This window comes from Bos indicus x Bos taurus, chromosome 7 (genome assembly GCF_003369695.1).
Source record: "Bos indicus x Bos taurus breed Angus x Brahman F1 hybrid chromosome 7, Bos_hybrid_MaternalHap_v2.0, whole genome shotgun sequence".
NCBI classification, from domain to species: Eukaryota; Metazoa; Chordata; class Mammalia; order Artiodactyla; family Bovidae; genus Bos; species Bos indicus x Bos taurus.
The window spans coordinates 68,491,333-68,514,121 of NC_040082.1; the positions used below are offsets into that span (position 1 = coordinate 68,491,333).

The window sequence follows — 22,789 nt, forward strand, 5'->3', positions numbered from 1 at the left end:
TTAATCACACACTCTTGTGCTGATGAATACATATATTGTCTTCATTTTTTTAGCAGTTATGAACAATGCTGCTGTTTTTGTATATGTGCCCTGGTGGTATGAATTCTTATATCCCATAATCAATAAACAGTTCACAGAATCAGTAAGTATCATGTGATTTTCTGGCTCCCCTAGTGATGTCCTTGTTTACACTGCTGATAATAGTTTATGATTGTTTGTGGTTTCTCTTTTATTTCTTGATCATTTTCAGCAGAAGTTTATCAGTATTGTTTGTCTTTTTGAAGAACTGTCATTTAGTTTATTGATGTGCCTTATTGTATGTTTTGTTTCTTTTACTCTCTTTGGTTTACATTTGCCATTATATGACATATTTTCTTTTTTTAGTTTTTTAAAAAATTTATTTTAGTTGGAGGCTAATTACTTTACAATATTGTGGTGTTTTTTGCCATACAATCACATGAATCAGCCATGGGTGTATATGTGTTCCCCATCCTGACCCTCCCTCCCACATCCCTCCCCATCCCATCCCTCAGGGTCATCCCAGTGCATTAGCCCTGAGCACCCTGTCTCATGCATTGAATGTGGACTGACGATCTATTTCACATATGATAATATACATGTTTGTTAGACTATTTTTTTTTTTTATTCAATGACTTAAACTTCCTTTTAAAAAATATCATGTACAATGCTATATGATATTTTTAAAAGGAAGTTTAAGTCATTGAATAAAAAAAATAGTCTAACATACATATTTAAGCCTCTAAATTTCCTTTTACTTGGTGCCTTTGAAGTATCCTATAGGGCTGATATGTGAATATTTTATTTGGCCCAAATATTATTTAAAATAATATTTTATCATCTACAAACACGTGAGACATTCTTATTTATGTTTTAATGCATTCTGAATTCAAACTCTGAGTACAGAGATTTAATCTTCTGAAGTGTTTTACACCTTATATTATGGGCCTTGTTTGATCATTTTTTTGTGGAAATTCTATATTTTCTTCTGTCATTGAATGTAATGTTTCTCATGTGTTCATTCGGAATTCTGATGTTCAAATTTTATTAATTTTTATCTATTTCTTCTGTCTATCATAGAGAAGGGAATGTGTTATAATCCCCCTGCTGCTACTTTGTTCTCTCTGTAGTTTTTTGTTTTGTTTGATATATTTTCTTTGTGTTTAGTCACTAAGTTGAGTCTGACTCTGCAACCCCATGAACTGGTGCTAACTGGGCTCCTCTGTCCTTGGGATTTCCCCGGCAAGAATACTTGAGGGGGTTGTCAAAGCCTTCTCCAGTTGATGTGTTTTAGGGATATTTTATTAGGTTTATAAAACATTTTAACAGGCTATCATACATTTTATTATGTTTAAGAGACTTTCTTTGTATTTATTAATGAATTTTCCCTAATTTGTCCAATGAACCAACTTTCTTCTGGTTTACTTTGTGTGAAATACCTTATCTCATTTTTTTTGTTTGTTTTAATTTAATTTTTTAACTTTACAATATTGTATTGGTTTTGCCATATATCAAAATGAATCCACCACAGGTATACATGTGTTCCACATCCTGAACCCTCCTCCCTCCTCCCTCCCCATACCATCCCTCAGGGTCGTCCCAGTGCACCAGCCCCAAGCATCCAGTATCGTGCATTGAACCTGGACTGGTGACTCATTTCATATATGGTATTATACATGTTTCAATGCCATTCTCCCAAATCATCCCACCCTCTCCCTCTCCCACAGAGTTCAAAAGACTGTTCTATACATAAGTGTCTCTTTTGCTGTCTTGTATACAGGGTTATTGTTACCATCTTTCTAAATTCCATATATATGTGTTAGTATACTGTATTGGTGTTTTTCCTTCTGGCTTACTTCACTCTGTATAATAGGCTCCAGTTTCATCCACCTCATTAGAACTGATTCAAATGTATTCTTTTTAATGGCTGAGTAATACTCCATTGTGTATATGTACCACAGTTTTCTTATCCATTCATCGGATGATGGACATCTAGGTTACTTCCATGTCCTGGCTATTATAAACAGTGCTGCGATGAACACTGGGGTACAAGTGTCTCTTTCAGTTCTGGTTTCCTCAGTGTGTATGCCCAGCAGTGGGATTGCTGGGTCATAAGGCAGTTCTGTTTCCAGTTTTTAAAGGAATTTCCACACTGTTCTCCATAGTGGCTGTACTAGTTTGCATTCCCACCAACAGTGTAAGAGGGTTCCCTTTTCTCCACACCCTCTCCGGCATTTATTACTTGTAGACCTTTGGATCACAGCCATTCTGACTGGCATGAAATGGTACCTCATAGTGGTTTTGATTTGCATTTCTCTGATAATGAGTGATGCTGAGCATCTTTTCATGTGTTTGTTAGCCATCTGTATGTCTTCTTTGGAGAAATGTCTGTTTAGTTCTTTGGCCCATTTTTTGATTGGGTCATTTATTTTTCTGGAATTGAGCTGTAGGAGTTGCTTGTATATGTTTGAGATTAGTTGTTTGTCAGTTGCTTCATTTGCTATTATTTTCTCCCATTCTGAAGGCTGTCTTTTCACCTTGCTTATAGTTTCCTTTATTGTGCAGAAGCTTTTAAGTTTAATTAGGTCCCATTTGTTTATTTTTGCTTTTATTTCCAGTATTCTGGGAGGTGGGTCATAGAGGATCCTGCTGTGATGTATGTTGGAGAGTGTCTTGCCTATGTTCTCCTCTAGGAGTTTTATAGTTTCTGGTCTTGTGTTTAGATCTTTAATCTATTTTGAGTTTATTTTTGTGTATGGTGTTAGAAAGTGTTCTAGTTTCATTCTTTTACAAGTGGTTGACCAGATTTCCCAGCACCACTTGTTAAAGAGATTGTCTTTAATCCATTGTATATTCTTGCCTCCTTTGTCAAAGATAAGGTGTCCATAGGTGCATGGATTTATCTCTGGGCTTTCAGTTTTGTTCCATTGATCTATATTTCTGTCTTTGTGCCAGTACCATACTGTCTTGATGACTGTGGCTTTATAGTAGAGCCTGAAGTCAGGCAGGTTGATTCCTCCAGTTCCATTCTTCTTTCTCAAGATTACTTTGGCTATTTGAGGTTTTTTGTATTTCCATACAAATTGTGAAATTATTTGTTCTAGTTCTGTGAAGAATACCGTTGGTAGCTTGATAGGGATTGCATTGAATCTGTAAATTGCTTTGGGTAGTATACTCATTTTCACTATATTGATTCTTCCAATCCATGAACATGGTATATTTCTCCATCTACTAGTGTCCTCTTTGATTTCTTTCACCAGTGTTTTATAGTTTTCTATATATAGGTCTTTAGTTTCTTTAGGTAGATATATTCCTAAGTATTTTATTCTTTTCATTGCAATGGTGAATGGAATTGTTTCCTTAATTTCTCTTTCCAGTTGCTCATTATTAGTGTATAGGAATGCAAGGGATTTCTGTGTGTTGATTTTATATCCTGCAGCTTTACTATGTTCATTGATTAGCTCTAGTAATTTTCTGGTGGAGGCTTTAGGGTTTTCTATGTAAAGGATCATGTCATCTACAAACAGTGAGAGTTTTACTTCTTCTTTTCCAATTTGGATTCCTTTTATTTCTTTTTCTGCTCTGATTGCTGTGGCCAAAACTTCCAAAACTGTGTTGAAAGTGGGCACCCTTGTCTTGTTCCTGGCTTTAGAGGAAATGCTTTCAATTTTTCACCATTGAGGATAATGTTTGCTGTGGGTTTGTCATATATAGCTTTTATTATGTTGAGGTATGTTCCTTCTATTCCTGCTTTCTGGAGAGTTTTTATCATAAATGGATGTTGAATTTTGTCAAAGGCTTTCTCTGCATCTATTGAGATAATCATATGGTTTTTATTTTTCAATTTGTTAATGTGGTGTATTACATTGATTGATTTGTGGATATTGAAGAATCCTTGCATCCCTGGGATAAAGCCCACTTGGTCATGGTGTATGATCTTTTTAATGTGTTGTTGGATTCTGATTGCTAGAATTTTGTTAAGGATTTTTGCATTTATGTTCATCAGTGATATTGGCCTGTAGTTTTCTTTTTTTTGTGGGATCTTTGTCAGGTTTTGGTATTAGGGTGATGGTGGCCTCATAGAATGAGTTTGGAAGTTTACCTTCCTCTGCAATTTTCTGGAAGAGTTTGAGTAGGATACGTGTTAGCTCTTCTCTAAATTTTCGGTAGAATTCAGCTGTGAAGCTGTCTGGACCTGGGCTTTTTTTGCTGGAAGTTTTCTGATTACAGTTTCAATTTCCATGCTTGTGATGTGTCTGTTAAGATTGTCTATTTCTTCCTGGTCCAGTCTTAGAAAGTTGTAGTTTTCTAAGAATTTGTCCATTTCTTCCACGTTGTCCATTTTATTGGCATATAATTGCTGATAGTAGTATCTTATGATCCTTTGTATTTCTGTGTTGTCTGTTGTGATCTCTCCATTTTCATTTCTAATTTTATTGATTTGATTTTTCTCCCTTTGTTTCTTGATGAGTCTGGCTAATGGTTTGTCAATTTTATTTATCCTTTCAAAGAACCAGCTTTTGGCTTTGTTGATTTTTGCTATGGTCTCTTTTGTTTCTTTTGCATTTATTTCTGCCCTAATTTTTAAGATTTCTTTCCTTTATTAACCCTGGGGTTCTTCATTTCTTCCTTTTCTAGTTGCTTTAGGTGTAGAGTTAGGTTATTTATTTGACTTTTTTCTTGTTTCTTGAGGTATGCCTGTATTGCTATGAACTTTCCCCTTAGGACTGCTTTTACAGTGTCCCACAGGTTTTGGGTTGTTGTGTTTTCATTTTCATTCGTTTCTATGCAAATTTTGATTTCTTTTTGATTTCTTCTGTGATTTGTTGGTTATTCAGCAGCGTGTTGTTCAGCCTCCATATGTTGGAATTTTTAATAGTTTTTCTCCTGTAATTGAGATTTAATTTTTTTTTTTTTTACCTCAAATTTCTCTGCACTATGCAAAGGGCAGTTAGGATTTTAAGATAGATAAACCTCATTTTTGCACTCCCAGTTCAGTTCAGTCACTCAGTTGTGTCTGACTCTTTGTAGCTCCACGGAATGAGCACGCCAGACTTCCCTGTCCATCACCAACTCCTGGAGTTTACTCAAACTCATGTCCATTGAATCGGTGATGCCATCCAACCATCTCATTCTCTGTCATCCTCTTCTCCTCCTGCCTTCAATCTTTCCCAGCATCAGGGTCTTTCCCAAAAAATCAGTTCTTCGCATCAGGTGGCCAGAGTATTGGAGTGTCAACTTCAATGAATATTGAACTTCCAATGAATATTCAGGACTGATATCCTTTAGGATGGACTGGTTGGATCTCCTTGCAATCCAAGGGAGTCTCAAGAGTCTTCTCCAACACCACAGTTCAAAAACATCAATTCTTCTGCACTCAGCTTTCTTTATAGTCCAACTCTCATACCCATATATGACTACTGGAAAAACCATACTGGTACTGACAAGATATACCTTTGTTAATAAAGTGTTGTCTCTGCTTTTTAATGTGCTGTCTAGGTTGGTCATAGCTTTTCTTCCAAGGAGCAAGTGTCTTTTAATTTCATGGCTGCAGTCACCATCTGCAGTGATTTTGGAACCCAGAAAAGAAAGCCTGTCAGTGGTTCCATTTTTCCCCCATCTATTTGACATGAAGTGATGGGACCAGATGCCATGATCTTAGTCTTCTGAATGTTGAGTTTTAAGGCAAATTTTTCACTCTCTTCTTTGACTTTCATCAAGAGACTCTTTAGTTTTTCTTAGCTTTCTGCCATAAAGGTGGTGTCATCTGCATATCTGAGGTTATTGATATTTCTCCCAGCAATCTTGATTCCAGCTTGTGCTTCATCCAGCCCAGCATTTCACATGATGTACTCTGTGTGAGAATGAAAGTAAAGTCTCTCAGTCATGTCCGACTCTTTGCAACCCCACAGACTATACAGTCGAAGGAATTCTCCAGGCCAGAATACTGGAGTGGGTAGACTTTCCCATCTCCAGGGGATCATCCCAACCCCGGGATCAAACTCAGGTCTCCTGCATTGCAGGTGGATTCTTTACCAGCTGAGCCACAAGGGAAGCCCAAGAATATTGGAGAGGTTAGCCTATCCATTCTCCAGCCGATCTTCCTGACCCAGGAATTGAGCTGGGGTCTCCTACATTGCAGGCAGATTTTTTTTTACCAGTTGAGCTATCATGGAAACCCCTGCATAGAGATTAAATATGCAAGGTGACACTATACAGCCTTGACGTACTCCTTTCCCATTTGGAACCAGTTTGTTGTTCCATGTCTGGTTCTAACTGTTGCTTCTTGAGCTGCATACATATTTCTCAGAAGGCAGGTAAGGTAGTTTGATATTCCCATCTCTTGAAGAATTTTCCACAATTTGTTGTGATCCACACAGTCAAAGGCTTTGGCATAGTCAATAAAGCAGAAGTATATGTTTTTCTGGAACTCTCTTGCTTTTTCGATTATCCAGCAGATGTTGGCAATTTGATCTCTGGTTCCTCTGTCTTTTCTAAATCCAGCTTGAACATCTGGAAGTTCACGATTCATGTACTGCTGAAGCCTGGCTTGGAGAATTTTGAGCATTACTTTACTAGTGTGTGAGATGAGTGCAATTGTGCAGTAGTTTGAGCATTCTTTGGCATCACCTTTCTTTGGGATTGGAATGCAAACTGACTTTTCCAGTCCTGTGACCACTGCTGGGTTTTCCAAATTTGCTGGCATATTGAGTGAAGCACGTTTAACACCATCATCTTTTAGGATTTGTAATAGCTCAACTGGAATTCCATCACCTCCACTAGCTTTGTTCATAGTGATGCTTCATAAGGCCTACTTGACTTCACATTCCAGGATGTCTGGAATATGAGTTGCATATTTCATTAATGGGATATTCCATTAATTAATTAATCCATTTTAATTGACTAATTCCATTAATTAATGGAAGTTGCACTCCCAACTCATATGCTATTCCTGTCAGATATATTTTAATCTCTCCTTTTTAACAGACAGAGGACTTGAATAGACATTTTTTCCAAAGAAGATAAACAGTTAACCAACAGGCATATGAAATGATGTTCAGTATCACTAGTCATCAGGGAAATGTAAATCTAAACCATAATGAATCTTCACCACACAGTTGTCAGAGTGTCAGAATGGCTTTAGGCAGAAAGACAACAAACAACTGCTCAGAAGGATGTGGATAAAATGGAAGACTCTGGCACTAAGTTGTGATTGTAAATTGGTGCAGCCAGCATGGAAAACAGTATGGAGATTCCTCAACAAATTAAAATAGAACTACTTTTACATCCAGCAATCCCCCACCTTGTTATTTATCTGAATTAAAAAGATATGTGCTCCCCTATATTCATTGCAACATTATTCACAGTATCCAAGATATGGAGGCAGCCTAAGTGTGCATTAATAGATAATGAATAGAAAAAATATTATATATATATATGTAAATGCCACTCAGCCATTAAAAAATTATAAAAATTTGCCATTTGCAGCACATGGATGGACTTAGAATGTATTATGTTGAGTGAAATAAGTCAGACAGGAAAGATAAATACTGTATAATTTCACTTAGTTATGGATCTAAAAAAAAAAAAAAAAGGAACACATATATCAAACAAACAAACAAACCTGAAATCATAGATACAGAGAATAAACTGGGGGTGTGCCAGAGAGAAGAATATAGGGAAGAAAAGAAATACCTGAAGGACAGTAAGAAGTATAAAATAAAAATTAGTTGTAAAATAAATCAATCAGGGTGTGAAATTTATAATGTAGGGGACGTGGTCAATAACTACATAATATATGGTGACAAATCAAAACTAGACATATCATGGTGGTCATTTTGAAATGTGCAGAAATATCAAGTCATTATGTTGTGTAACAGGGATTACAATAGTACAGTAGCTCAGTTACACTTCAGACAAACAGTCAAGCAAACTCATAGCAAAGACGTCAGATTTGTGGTTACTAGAGACATAAAATTAAGTGAATGCAATCAGAAGGTATAAATTCTCATTATAAGATAAATAGTACTAGGGAAATCATGTTTGTTGCTGTTGCTGTTGTTGTAGTTCCTAAGTATGGTCTGACTCTTTGCAGCCCCATGGTCTGTAGCCTGCCAGGCTCTTCTGTCCGTGGGATTCCCAGGTAAAACATGATAAATATTAATGGAATTAATATTGATGTATGTTACATATGAAAGTTATTAAAAGTAAATCCTGATTCCTCATCACAAGGACATTTTTTTTTAAGCTGGAGAATGTATTTTTATTCTTGTAGTTTTATACTAGGAAGTCAACATTTAATAATCCATTATTCACAATTGAATTATAAAAATTTTTAATCCTTAAATTGTACAAAAATATCCTATGACTCCAAATTTTATCACTCTTTCAAGTCTGAGAAAAAAACGATCATGTAATTTACTAACTTCTACAGACAGCAAAGTCCCACTGACTTAACATTTAGTCTGAAGTCCTACACTCAGATGAGAATTAAGAACAGCCAGTATCTAACTGGCCTGAAACCTGACTGTGTTCCTGGCTCAGGATTCCTGTAGTAAATCTGTAAGTCCACACTGAGACACAAAAATAAACTAGAGTGTGTACGTCATATAAAAACTTCACAGTAAAAATAACAAAAGTGTTAGCAAATTTCAACCATATTACAGTTTTCATCCAATTAGCTTTCAAAATGCCTGATTAACTGAATTAAATGCAATTTTTAAAAACGTTTGCCCAGCATTTCAAAATGGTTATGGAGTATAACTTTTAAAATGTCAAAGTATACTGTACATATTGCACTTTTCTGCTAGGCTGGGCTGGTATCCTCCATGGCAAGATACCAAAACTACTGAATAATTACACTTTAAAATCATAGGTAATTGATTCATTTCCCTGAAATCATCATCATCATTATCACCAAAACCTTCCAGGATTTTATAAGATATGATTCTTTAAATACAATTTAAAATTTTAACTTAAAGAGGGAAAAAAGAAGACCCTAATATATTTGACTTATTTCCTTTTTTGGTCATTCAGTGACAAAAGAGAATTTTAAACAAATTATGTTTCATGTTTTTTGGCTTAATAAAAAGTTAAAATTTCCATTATCCAAATTAAGAAAAGTTTTACTAATCAGAAGCTATTAATTTTCAAAAGTCTATGTATGTCTGTCTGTAGGTCCTCTTAGAACCTTTCCAAACTTTCATAAACAATAGATTTTGATCAATTATGTATTAGAATCAAGTTAGGTAAGGAAAACATTTTGCAAAAATAAAATCACTTCCTAATATGCTTGACAAACTATTCATTTTCATTTGTGTTCCATTGAAGACATTACTGAAATCTGCCCAATGGTTTATTTCCAACTGTGATTATTTCCACTATGAAATTCTTCAGAATGTTTTAAGATTGGCTGTAGCTAGAGTTCTGACTTCCATCTGGACCCTGCTCTCCTTCACTGTTTGGAGGTGGTTTTGGTTTCAGCATCTTACTAAGAATAGTTGCCATCTCTTTTCTCTCATCAAATTTTTTCCACTGCTCATACAACTTTAAAATAACCCTGATTATTTCTAAAATCTTCTCCATATCCACAGAAAGCTCACCAAACCACTCTCTGGCATCTTTCTGCTGTACAACACAGGCTACATGCAGGCAAGCTAAAGCTATCATGAAAGGAGGATACAGTAGGCAAAGATCCATTCTGTAAGTATCATTCACTATCCTCCATGCATGGGGAAGCAACACGTCTTCTTGGCCCATGTCCTGCACATACTGGAGCAAAGGTCTATAAGGATGATAGATTAAGCAACAATCCATTAATTCTAAAAGATAGAATTCACATTCTAATACATGGTTCATCTTATAAGGAAATTCCTTTGGCATATGAAAATCTACTTTTCAATACACAAGTAGCAGCAGCAATCAATCCTGTATTTGAGACTATTCCAAATTCCTCTACTTTGGATGCCAAAAACACACATGTAGGAGCCATTAATACAGGATCTATACATTTCAGAGAATACCTTGCATAGAATCTCTTGAAATAGACCTTAGCAGTGGCAATGATTTGTTGTCAATTTAAGATGTTCACCTAATGCTTGGATAACATTTGTAAAAAATATCTGTAATTTCCAATACTCTTCTTCTGAGAGAAACTTTAAATCTTTTTGGTGTTCCTTCAACAGATCTTGTTTATCCAAAATCCATTGTAAATAGTGGGAGCTCTGCCAAAAGTTCCCTGCCATGGAATACAGCTTGCTCTGATAAAAAAGCACCAGCCAGCGGAGCGGCCCGCGGAGCGACCATAGACCCAACCCTCCCGGTCACCGCGCTCCTTGATCTGATGGCCTCAGCTCCGCTCCGCGGCGGCGACTGCGAGAGGAAGAAGATAGCACCCTATTCTCCTTCACAAGGAAAATTTTAAAAATTTCTTTAATGTTTTATCTTTATGAGATCATGTAATATCACTAAATTTACTGTTGTAATAATTTCATGATGTATGTAAGTCAGATTTATGCTCTACATATTACAAAGTGCTGTATGTCAATTTTATCTCAATAAAACTGGAAGAAAAAATAAAAAAGAAACGCTTAAGTAAGTGTTAGTCGCTCAGTCATGTACAACTCCTTGAAATTCCATGGACTGTAGCCTTCTAGGCCCCTCTGTCCATGAAATTCTCAGGTCAAGAATACTGGAGGGGGTTGCCATTTCCTTATCCAGGGGATCTTCCCTACTCAAACATAAAACCCAGATCTCGTATTGCAGGCAGAGACTTTACCTTCTGAGCCACCAGGAAGAAAACCTTACTAGATGTATCATTGTTGTTCTTTACTTGCTAAGTCGTGTCCAACTCTTTGTGACCCCACGGACTGCAGCACACCAGGCTTCCCTGTCCCTCACTATCTCCTAGAGTTTGTCCAAGCTCATGTCCATTGAGTCAGTGATGCTATCAAACCATGTCATCCTCTGCTTCCCTCTTCTTCTTTTGCTTTCAGTCTTTCCCAGCATCATGGTCTTTCCCAATGAGTTGGCTCTTCACATCTGGTGGCCAAAGTATTAGAACTTCAGCTTCAGTCCTTCCAATGAGTATTCAGGGTTGATTTTCTTTAGGATTCTGTCTTGATCTCGCTGCAGCCAAAGGGACTATCAAGAGTCTTCTCCAGGACAACAGTTCGAAACCATCAATTTTTGGATGCTCAGCCTTCTTTATGGTCCAACTCTCATATCCAAACATGACTACTGGAAAGACTATAGCTTTGAAAACAGAAACCTTTGTCGGTAAAGTGACATCATTGCTTTTCAATACGCTCTCTAGGTTTGTCATAGCTTTTCTTCCAAGGAACAAACATCTTTTAATTTCATGGCTGCAGTCACCATTTGCAATGATTTTGAAGCCCAAGAAGAGAAAATCTGTCACTGGCTTCTACTCCTCCCCGCCCCCCACCCCACAACCTTCTATTTGCCATGAAGTGATGGGACCAGATGCCATGATCTTAGTTTCTTTAATGTTGAGATTTAAGCCAACTTTTTCACTCTCCTCTTTCACTGTCATCAGAAGTTTCTTTAGCTCCTCTTCATTTCCTGCCATAAGCGTGGTGTCTTCTGTATATCTGAGGTTATTGATATTTCTCCTGGTAATCTTGATTGCAGCTTGTGCTTAGTTCAGCCTGGCATTTCCCATAAAGTACACTGCTGCTGCTAAGACGTTTCAGTCATGTCCGACTCTGTGCAGCCCCATAGACAGCAGCCCACCAGGCTCCCCCATCCCTGGGATTCTCCAGGCAAGAACACTGAAGTGGGTTGCTATTTCCTTCTCTAATGCATGAAAGTGAAAAGTGAAAGTGAAGTCGCTCAGTCGTGTCCGACTCCTAGAGACCCCATGGACTGCAGCCCACCAGGCTCCTCTGTCCACATACACTACATATAAGCTAATTAAGCAGGGTGACAATATACAGCCTTGATGTTCTCCTTCCCTGATTTGGAATCAGTCCATTGTTCCATATCCAGTTCTAACTGTTGCTTCTTAAGCTTCATACAGGTTTCTCAGGAGGCAGGTAAGGTGGTCTGGTATTCCCATCTTTTTTAAGAATTTGCTACAGTTTTTTGATTTCCACACAGTCAAAAGCTTTAGCGTGTCAATGAAGCAGAAGTAGATGTTTTTCTGGAATTCTTTTGCTTTTTCTATGATCCAACAGATGTTGACAATTTCCTTTCTGGTTCCTCTGCCTTTTCTAAATTCAGCTTGAACATCTGGAAGTTCTCAATTCGCTTGCTGTTGAAGCTTCACTTGGAGAATTTTAAGGATTATTTTGCTAGCATGTGAGATGAGTGCAATTGTGAGGTAGTTTGAACATTCTTTGACATAGTCTTTCTTTTGGATTGGAATAAAAACTGACCTTTTCCAGTCCCCTGGCCACTGTTGAATTTTCCAAATTTGCTGGCGTATTGAGTGCAGCACTTTTAAAAGCATCGTCTTTAAGGATATGAAATAGCTCAGCTGGAATTCCATCACCTCCACTAGCTTTGTTCATAGTGATGCTTCATAAGGCCCACTTGACTTTACATTCCAGCATGTCTGGCTCTAGGTGAGTAATCACACTATCATGGTTATCTGGGTCATGAAGATCTTTTTTGTGCAGTTCTTCTGTGTATTTTTGCCACCTCTTCTTAATATCTTCTGCTTCTGTTAGGTCCATACCATTTCTGTCCTTTATTGTCCTTTATTTCATGCCCATCTTTGCATGAAATGTTCCCTTGGTATCTCTAATGTTCTTGAAGAGATCTCTAGTCTTTCTCATTCTATTGCTTTCCTCTATTTCTTTGCATTGATCACTGAGGAAGGCTTTCTTATCTCTCCTTGCTAATTTTTTGAACTCTGCATTCAGATGGGTATATTTTTCCTTTTGTCCTCTGCCTTTCACTTATCTTCTTTTCTCAGCTATTTGTAAGGTCTCCTCGGATAACCATTTTGCCTTGTTGCATTTCTTTTTCTTGGGGATGATTTTGATAACTGTCTCCTGCACAATGTTGCAAACCTCCTTTCAGAGTTCTTCAGGCACTCTATCAGATACAATCCCTTGAATCTATTTGTCACTTCCACTGTATAATTATAAGGAGTTTGATTTAGGCCATACCTGAATGGTATAGTGGTTTCCCCTTTTTTTCTTCAATTTCAGTCTGAATTTTGCAATAAGGAGTTCATGATCTGAGCCACAAGTCAGCTTCCAGTCTTGTTTTGGCTGACTGAATAGAGCTTCTCCAAATTGGACTGGAAAGAATATAATCAATCTGATTTCAGTATTGAGCATTTGGTGATGTCCATGTGTGGAGACTTCCCTTGTGTTTTTGGAAGAAGGTGTTTGTTGTGACCAGTGCATTCTCTTGGCAAAACTCTGTTAGCCTTTGCCCTGCTTCATTTTGTACTCCAAGGCCAAACTTTCCTGTTACTCCAGGTATCTCTTGACTTCCTACTTTTGCATTCCAGTACCCTATGATGGAAAGGACTTTTTTTTTTTTTGGTGTTAGTTCTAGAAGGTCTTGTAGGTCATTATGGAACTGTTCAACTTCAACGTATTCGGCATTAGTGATTGGGGCATAGACTTGGATTACTGTGATATTGAATAGTTTGCTTTGGAAATGAACAGAGATCATTCTGTCATTTTTGAGATTGCACCCAAGTACTGCACTTTGTACTCTTCTCTTGGGATTCTTGCCCACAGTAGTAGATATAATGATCACCTGTATTAAATTCTCCCATTCTGGTCCATTTTAGTTCACTGATTCCTAAAATGTCAATGTTCCCTCCTGCCCTTTCCTGTATGACCATTTCCCATTTACCTTGTTTCAGGGACCTAACATTACAGGATCCTATGCAACACTGTTCTTACAGCATTGGACTTTACTTTCACACCCACATCCACTTTCACATCCACAACTAGGCATTGTTTCCACTTTGGTTCAGACTCTTCATTCCTTCTAGAGCTATTTCCCTGATCTTCTCCAGTAAAATATTGGGCCCCTACTGACCTGGGGAGTTCATCTTTCAATGTCATATCTTTTTGCCTTTTCATATCGTTCATGGGGTTCTCAAGGCAAGAATGCTGAAGTGGTTTGCCATTCCCTTCTCCTGTGAACCATGTTTTGTCAGAATTGTCCACCATGACCCGTCCATCCATCTTTGGTGGCCCTACACAGCATAGCTCATAGTTTCATTGGGTTAAGCAAGGCTGTGATCCATATGATCAGTTTGGTTGATTTTCTGTGACTGTGGTTTTCATTCTGTCTTTCCTCTGATGAGTAAGGATTAGAGGCTTGTGAAAGCCTCCTGATGGGAGGTACCTGCTGTGGGGCAAACTGAGTCTTGCTCTGATGGAGGGGTGGTCATACTCAGTAAATCTTTAATTCAACTTTCTCCTGATAGGTGGGGCTTGTTCCTTCCCTGTAGTTTGACCTGAGAACAAACTATGGTAGGGGTAATGGCAGTAATGGTAACCTCCTTCAAAAGTACTTATGTCAGCATGCTGCAGCTCCCAGGACTGTTGTATTCAGTGCCCCAGAACCATTGGCAGGCCACTGTCGACCCACACTTCTGCTGAAGATTCCTGGACACTTACAGGCAAGTCTGGCTCAGCCTCTTGTGGGGTCACTGCTCCTTTCTCCTGTGTCCTGGTGCACACAAGGTTTTGTTTGTGCCCTCCAAGCGTCTGTTTCTACAGTCTTGTGGAAGTTCTGTAATCAAATCCCACTGGTCTTGAAAGTCAAATTCCCTGGGGATTCTCAGTGATTTTGCTGGATCCCCAGGTTGGGAAAACTGTTGTGGGCCCTAGAACTTTTGCAACAGTGCAAGAATATCTTTGGTATAATTGTTCTCCAGTTTGTGGGTAATCTGCTTGGTGGCTGTATGGTGGGACTAATGGCAACCTCCTCCAAGAGGAGTTATGTCACATGTCACACCTCCCAGGTCTGCTGCAGCCAGAGGCCCTGTCCCTGCAACAGGCCAGTGCTAATCCATGCTGCCTCAAGAGACACGCAAACACTCAAAGGCAGGTCTGGCTCAGTCTCTGTGGGGTCTCTGGGTCCTGGTGCACACAAGGTTTTATTTGAGTGCTTGGAGCATCTTTGGCAGGTATGAGGTTGATACATATATGCATACATCAACTCTTTTTTTAGATTTTTTTCCCATGGAGGCCATTACGGAGTATTGAGTAGGGTTCTTTGTCCTAAATGGCAGTTTATTATTAGATGTCTTTTTTATATAATGGTGTGTATATGGGCTTCCTTGGCAGCTCAGTGGTAAACAAATTGACAGAAATTCAGAAGCTGCAGGGGATGCTGGTTCAACCCCTGGGTCAGGGAAGATACCCTGGAGGAGGGCATGGCAACCCACTCCAGTATTCTTGCCTGGAGAATCCCTAGGCAGAGGAGCCTGGCAGGCTACAGTCAATAGGGTCACAAAGAGTCAGACACTTTTGAAGTGAATTGGTATACATGCAAGCAGTGTGAGTATGTCAAACACAGTCTCCCAATTTATCCCTTCTCTCTTCATCCCCTGGTAACCATTTGTCTGTTTTGTACATCTGTGACTCAGTTCTGTTTCCTTTTAAAATATTCATCATATAAGTGATATTAGTCTTTCTGTGTCTTAGTTCAATCACCATGAGAATCTCTAGGCCCGTCCATGTTGCTAAAAATGGAATTATTTTGTTCTTTTTATAGTTGAGTAATATTTCATTGTACATATATACTGCATCTTTATTAATCCACTCACCTGTTGTTGGACAAACCTACCTAAGGAGGCAAAAGATTGTATGCAGAAAACTATAAGATACCGATGAAAGAAACCAAAGATGACACAAACATAATGATAGACATACCATATTCTTGGATTGGAAGAATCAATATTGTGAAAATGACCATACTACCCAAAACAAGTATGATTCCTATCAAATTACCAATGGTATTTTTTCATAGAAATAGAACAAAAGATTTTGCAATTTTAATGGAAACACGAAAGACCCTGAAAAGCCAAAGCAATCTTGAGAAAGATAAATGCAGCTGGCACATAAATGGTAGTGAATATACATTTTTGGAGTGAGTGAATGAAAGATCGAATTCTTTAGTCCTTGAGGTTAGTTTCTACTTGAAAACCATGTTAGAAATCCACTCCATATCACACCCCCAAGAAGTTATTGCTGGGTTAGAAATTAACTGTTCAAAAATACCGTGAAACTCATTCTTTAAAAAAAAAAAAAAGCAAAACTGATTATTTTTAATGATTCCAAACTGTGTAAGAACTTCCTAAACACAAAAATGCTAAAATAAAAAACACATTAAACTAAATAAAATATTATGATGAGATAAAATATCACAATAAAAAATTTAGGAAAAAATAATGAACACTACTCACAAGGAGTTACTATTCTTAATATATTAACACTTTCATACTTTTAAAGAAAAACTTTAAAAAATTAAATGTGCAAAAGATATAAACATATTTCACATAAGCAGTAGTTACATGGATAAACATATGAAAATTTATGACCATATTAGTAATCAAGAAAGGCAGGTGTGGATGAAGACAAATTAGCCAAGATGGGTGGCTAGGCTCTCTTGCTCCATGTTCTGTAAACAATGACTTTGCATGGTTGTGTAACAGCTGAGACTGCTTATAGCATTGCACATGCATGTCACAAGGTACACACTTGCTCACAGGGTTGTGTGTGGTTATGTTGTTTTATGTTATGACTGCTGCTACAGCTGCTGCTTCATCAAGAAGAGATGCTGTGTTATGGCTGCTGTGCCAGCCAGGAGAGAATAAGTGTGTCTGCCGTTCCTATAGTTCCTTGAGTCTTCTTCTAGCCTCTTAGCTCATGCCTTGTCTACCCTGGGTTCGGCGAACAGTGTGAATAGTGTGAACAGCAAGACAATTGGTGTCACAAACAAGATCAGCAATACAGCAGGTATTAATTATATGCCTATCAAATTGACTGAGATGGAAAAGCACAACAACTTAATGCTAGTTCAAGTGAAATTTGATATCATAGTACATTTGAAGACATTTGTGGAAAAGCAGTTCTGTGTTGTGTATGAAGAAACTTGAAGTATTTCCACCCGGCTCCTCTGTCTATGGGATTCTCCAGGCTAGAATACTACAGAGGATTTCTGTTCGCTTCTCCAGGGAATATTCCTGACCCAGGGATAGAACCTGGGTCTCCTGTACTACAGGCAGATTCTTTACCATTTGAACTGCCAGGTGAAAGAGTTATTTCCTAGGCAGGTTGTTAAGAAGTCTAGGGGTCCCCAAGGAGAGAGGGGTCTGGAATACTCAAGGAGGAAGAAAGGACAAACTTCCTTTTTTTCTCTACTATTCCTTAGGATTATGTATCCTGCCTGAGGACAGTCTCTGGATTAAACGTGGCTGATCATGTTATCTTAAAATGTAAATTATGGGAGTAGGTCTGGTCTTTACAAGGATTATAGAACAATAATGTATCCTGCCTGAAGGCAGTCTCTGGACTAAACCTTCTAGCTAATTCTGTTACCTTAAAATGTAAATTATGGGAGAAGGTCTGGTGAGGTCTTTACAACCTCCAGACATTCTTTGGATTCATTGGAGAGTATATAACTTCATTGCTAACACTAGCTAGGGGGTACTCTTTCTACCCACTTCTGATGTCTATGTTAGAAGCTTTCTCTATCTCCTTTATACTTTAATAAATCTTTATTACACAAAAGCTCTGAGCAATCAAGCCTCGTCTCTGGTCCTGGATTGAATTCTCCTCTGGAGGCCAAGAATCCCGGCGTCTTGTCATGATTCAGCAACAACCTTTCACAGGGAAGCCCACAAGTATTCTATACCCTCTGATAAATTATCTTAGGGGAAATTACATTCAGAGAATGCTTTCTATATATTTTTATCATAGCATAACTTGTAATTTAGAATGTGAATGCAACACAATTATTCAATATTATGGGGAATTGTAATTAATGTATATTCATTTGATAGAACATTAACCTAATTATTTAATATCCAGTCCCATTTTACACACTTCAAAGTGAAGAAATTTACTTCAGGGGATTGATTATGGGGATGTCAATGGGCTGGAGTGAAAGCTGGGGGAAAAGTGAAGGAAATGTCAAGTCTTTGCCAAAACTGGAGCCCCACATTCCCCACACTACTGAGCTGACTGAGATGCTGCATTCTAGGGTTACTGAGGGGACCCTTCCCTGCTGCAGCCCTGAGTCCTGCATCCCACCATTGACACTGAAACTGCCTTTGGAGTACTGGAACCTCCAGTTCCTGCATGGTTCTCAATAGCTTACAGCTACTTCCAGAGATATTCATCAGAAACAAGAAAAAAGATGCAATTTCTTCCTTTTTCTCACTATCTAGAACCTCCCAGGGCTTGCACCATCAGAGTCTTCTGGGAAACCATGTGACAAAGTGGTTAGAACAAACCATTTGCAGGCTGAAACCCTGGAAGACATGGGAGGCTCCAGCCCCTGAGTGTAGGCCTTTTAAACAGGAGTCACTCTCTAGACAAGGATGTCATGGACAAAAGATGGCATGGAAAAATACTCAACATAGTTTGAGAGCACACATATAGAAAAAGGTTCAAAAGAATTTTCCTGCTAGTTTCATGATGGTGGGGTTGCTTCTTGCTGCCTTGTTTATCCCAACTACCTGGTGTGTGATATACAATTTGTAGATATTTGTAATCTCAAGCAAAATAAAACTGTTAAAGCATGGTGTTTGTCTGATAGATTAGATTATGGCCCCTTTAAAATATTTTCTTTGTAATGGTTTCTGTTTTTATATATATATTTTTTTCTATAAACAAGATGTTGACATTTCAATTAAAAAAAAATATCCTAAAATGCAGTGCAACACAGATTGCAGCCGAGTAAAAAAAGAAAGAGCACAATCAGCAAAGCATTAATAATGAAGAGTGATCCAGATGAAGATGTAAAGGATACCCTCTCAAATTCGTCTCAACTACATTACTGATTATTGGTACTCTTTTGACATATCAATTAGACTATGAGTTTCAGGGTCTATATCTGTGAAAGATAAGACAAACAGCAATACTTTACAAAATATTCTTGAAGATTACATGGGGAGATATATATATATATATATATATATATATATATATATATGAAACACTTTTAATGTGAAAGGGCTAAGGCTTATATTAGATATATAAGCTAATATCTATTTCATAGATAATTTATTGATGATGGTAAAGATTTAAGATTTTGTCAATATTGGTTAAGAGTTCTACTTTAATAATAAAAGTGGCTAAAAATGAGAAAAAATCAGAAAAGTGCAGTACAGATATTTGTTACTTTTAACTCTCTTGATTTCATTATTCTACAAAGTCCCAGAGGGAATTTATCTATAGAAGACCATATTCCACTTCCTTAATAGGCTTAGTAAAACCAGGGATGATGTCACTCTCCTGTTTCTTTTTATATAGTTAATTGTGGCCACTTTCCATTAGTCCATCTAGATGAGGCTTTTGGCATCATCTGATTTTGGGGTCAATCAGATAGGAAGACAGGAAAAAAGAATAAAAAGGGTAACTATTATTATTTTTACTTGGGTTTCTGTCACATTCTGCTAATGTTTGGACTTATTTCTAATTTTTTTCACTATTGTCTATTTCCCTGGAGAGAAGCAAATGTTTCTTTTTCTTGAATCTTTCATATTACATTTATTTACAATACACACCCTCCTACATTATTGTACTTTCTTTTCTTGAGACTGAAGTGAATAGAAGAAAAGGGACTAATTTTACTTGGTATGGGTATTATTTCTGGATGTAAGAACATTGAAATAAATGTCTCAGTCATATCTGTTTCCTAGAGGAAATCTACAGTTGGTAGCTAATACCCAAATTGTAGACTGTGGAGGGAACAGTGGGTTCTACAGTATTTATGCAGTATTACAGACTCTGTGTCCCAACTCCTGAGCTGAGACACGAGTCTAGGCAGATGCCCCAGGAACCTGAATTATTTAATTTGTAAAAGGAGAAAATAAGATGAGTAAGTACTTCATAGGCTCTTGGGGACAAAATACACAGTAATGCAATAAAACAATTGCTTAAGAGCTGTCAGATTAATGTAAGATTTGTTACTAAGCTACTACTACAGTTAAGAATTACTCAAGTTTAATAAGCACCATTTTGTTGATTTTGAACTCAGGCAATTTGGTAGAGAAAAGTAAGAAAAAAAAATTGGTCTCCCTTTTGAATAGGGAGGCCAACTGTTTTTTGTGGTACAAACAGAATTCCCTTATCTGTCTGGTGTCCTAGGTATTCAGTGTCGCTTGAACACAGTGACTTTCATTTACCAAAGAAATGAAAGTCCCACTTCCCACTTGCCCTCTGCTTTCTTTTCATTTATTCAACAAATAGATCTGAGATGTTCACTTGTACCAGCCACTGAACTGGTCCTTGCTTCATTCTGACCACAAATAGACTCAGTCACAGGTGTATTTCGTCTTAATTGTACAGTTTAAAAATTTTACACAGATGGAGCTCAGCATTCATTTGCCAGTGAAGGTAGAAATTGACAGAAATATATGTTAATGCAATGTGTGGCAAATTTGTTGTATATCTGTGTTAAATCACCAAATTCACTTTCAAAGTTGTCTGCAGCTTCATCACTCTAGAACATGGGATTGTTAATAAGCTGAATATTGTAATCAGTCTTGGGATTATTGCAAGAACATAAAATATATTTGAAACTGAAATTCTACTTGAAATACTACTGCATCATAAGCATTTCTAAACTTTTCCCAGAAAGTGAAGCCAATATTTCCTCTTGTTGACCAGATCAGATCAGTCACTCAGTCATGTCTGACTCTTTGTGACCCCATGAATTGCAGCACGCCAGGCCTCCTTGTCCATCACCAACTCCCAGAGTTCACTCAGACTCACGTCCATCGAGTCAGTGATGCCATTCAGCCATCTCATCCTCTGTCGTCCCCTTCTCCTCCTGCCCCCAATCCCTCCCAGCATCAGAGTCTTTTCCAATGAGTCAACTCTTCACATCAGGTGGCCAAAGTACTGGAGTTTCAGCTTTAGCATTATTCCTTCCAAAGAAATCCCAGGGCTGATTTCCTTCAGAATGGACTGGCTGGATCTCCTTGCAGTCCAAGGGACTCTCGAGAGTCTTCTCCAACACCACAGTTCAAAAGCATCAATTCTTTGGCACTTAGCCTTCTTCACAGTCCAACTCTCACATCCATACATGACCACAGGAAAAACCATAGCCTTGACTAGACGAACCTTTGTTGGCAAAGTAATGTCTCTGCTTTTGAATATGCTATCTAGGTTGGACAGTCAGCAAAAACAAGATCAGGAGCTGACTGTGGCTCAGACCATGAACTCCTTATTGCCAAATTCAGACTTAAATTGAAGAAAGTAGGGAAAACCACTACACCACTCAGGTATGACCTAAGTCAAATTCCTTATGATTATACAGTGGAAGTGAGAAATAGATTTAAGGGCCTAGATCTGATAGATAGAGTGCCTGATGAACTATGGAATGAGGTTCGTGACATTGTACAGGAGACAAGGATCAAGACCATTCCCATAGAAAAGAAATGCAAAAAAGCAAAATGGCTGTCTGGGGAGGCCTTACAAATAGCTGTGAAAAGAAGAGAAGTGAAAAGCAAAGGAGAAAAGGAAAGATATAAACATCTGAATGCAGAGTTCCAAAGAATAGCAAGAAGAGATAAGAAAGCCTTCTTCAGTGATCAATGCAAAGAAATAGAGGAAAACAACAGAATGGGAAAGACTAGGGATCTCTTCAAGAAAATCAGAGATACCAAAGGAACATTTCATGCAAAGATGAGCTCTTGTTGATAAGGACTTATAAAACTTAACATTTAACATGTAAGAAAATGAAAAGCTCCAAAATGTAATCTGCCTGATAAAAATTTTAGGAGAAACTACTAATTCTCTTAAGAAAGTTCAGGTGTATTTTTTTCCTACTGTTCTTAATAATTTATTTTGTATGTCTTTTAATATTCTAGTTTAAATCACATTTATGTAATATTTCTCCCTCATTGACTGATTATGACCTCCTTAAGTGTAACCAAGTTTAATTTTTTTTTTTTTTTAATTTGTCTTCAGCATTGAACACAGATATGTACTGTGAGCAGCAAGATAGGGGACAGAACATTACATGGAGTCAGAGACTTTTCAGTGTTATTCAGTTTTCCTTTATGCATCTCTTTTTCCATGAAAACTTGATTGCTGTAGGCAATAAAGCAGATAATGCTTGCAAAACAATGAATGCCTTGTCTTGTAAATGTCTGTGACCTTCTAAACACTAGTTCTGTTCCCCGATATTTGAAACAAATGGCAGGAACTATAAGGAGATGAAGTTGCAGAAGCATGTACTAGATAAAACAGAGATGGGATTCTCTATGAAACTCTGCTTATCCACAGTTAAAATTGGAAGTATAAATTATACTTATTTATATTTATATACTCTTATTTGCTTTAATATATATTTACGTAGAGTTTGCATCAGGACATCTCATGACATTGAACTTTGGCAAACTTACTATTAGTAACTGATTGTTTTAACCCACAATATATTCACCGAAAGACAAGTTGTGAATTCTTTCTATTTCAAAGAATGTATTTAATTGAAGGAATCTTATAATCCTCAAATCTACAACCCCATAACATCTCCTCTTATTAGCACAACTAGATTGCATACATGGCTGTGCATGCAGGTGTGTATGCACACACAG

The 22,789-nt window shown here is 37.6% G+C and overlaps 1 pseudogene; it reads right to left on the reverse strand.

Moving 5' to 3' along the window:
- Positions 1 to 9,401: 9,401 nt before the first annotated feature.
- On the reverse strand, positions 9,402 to 10,388 carry LOC113896591 (annotated as a pseudogene).
- Positions 10,389 to 22,789: the final 12,401 nt, after the last annotated feature.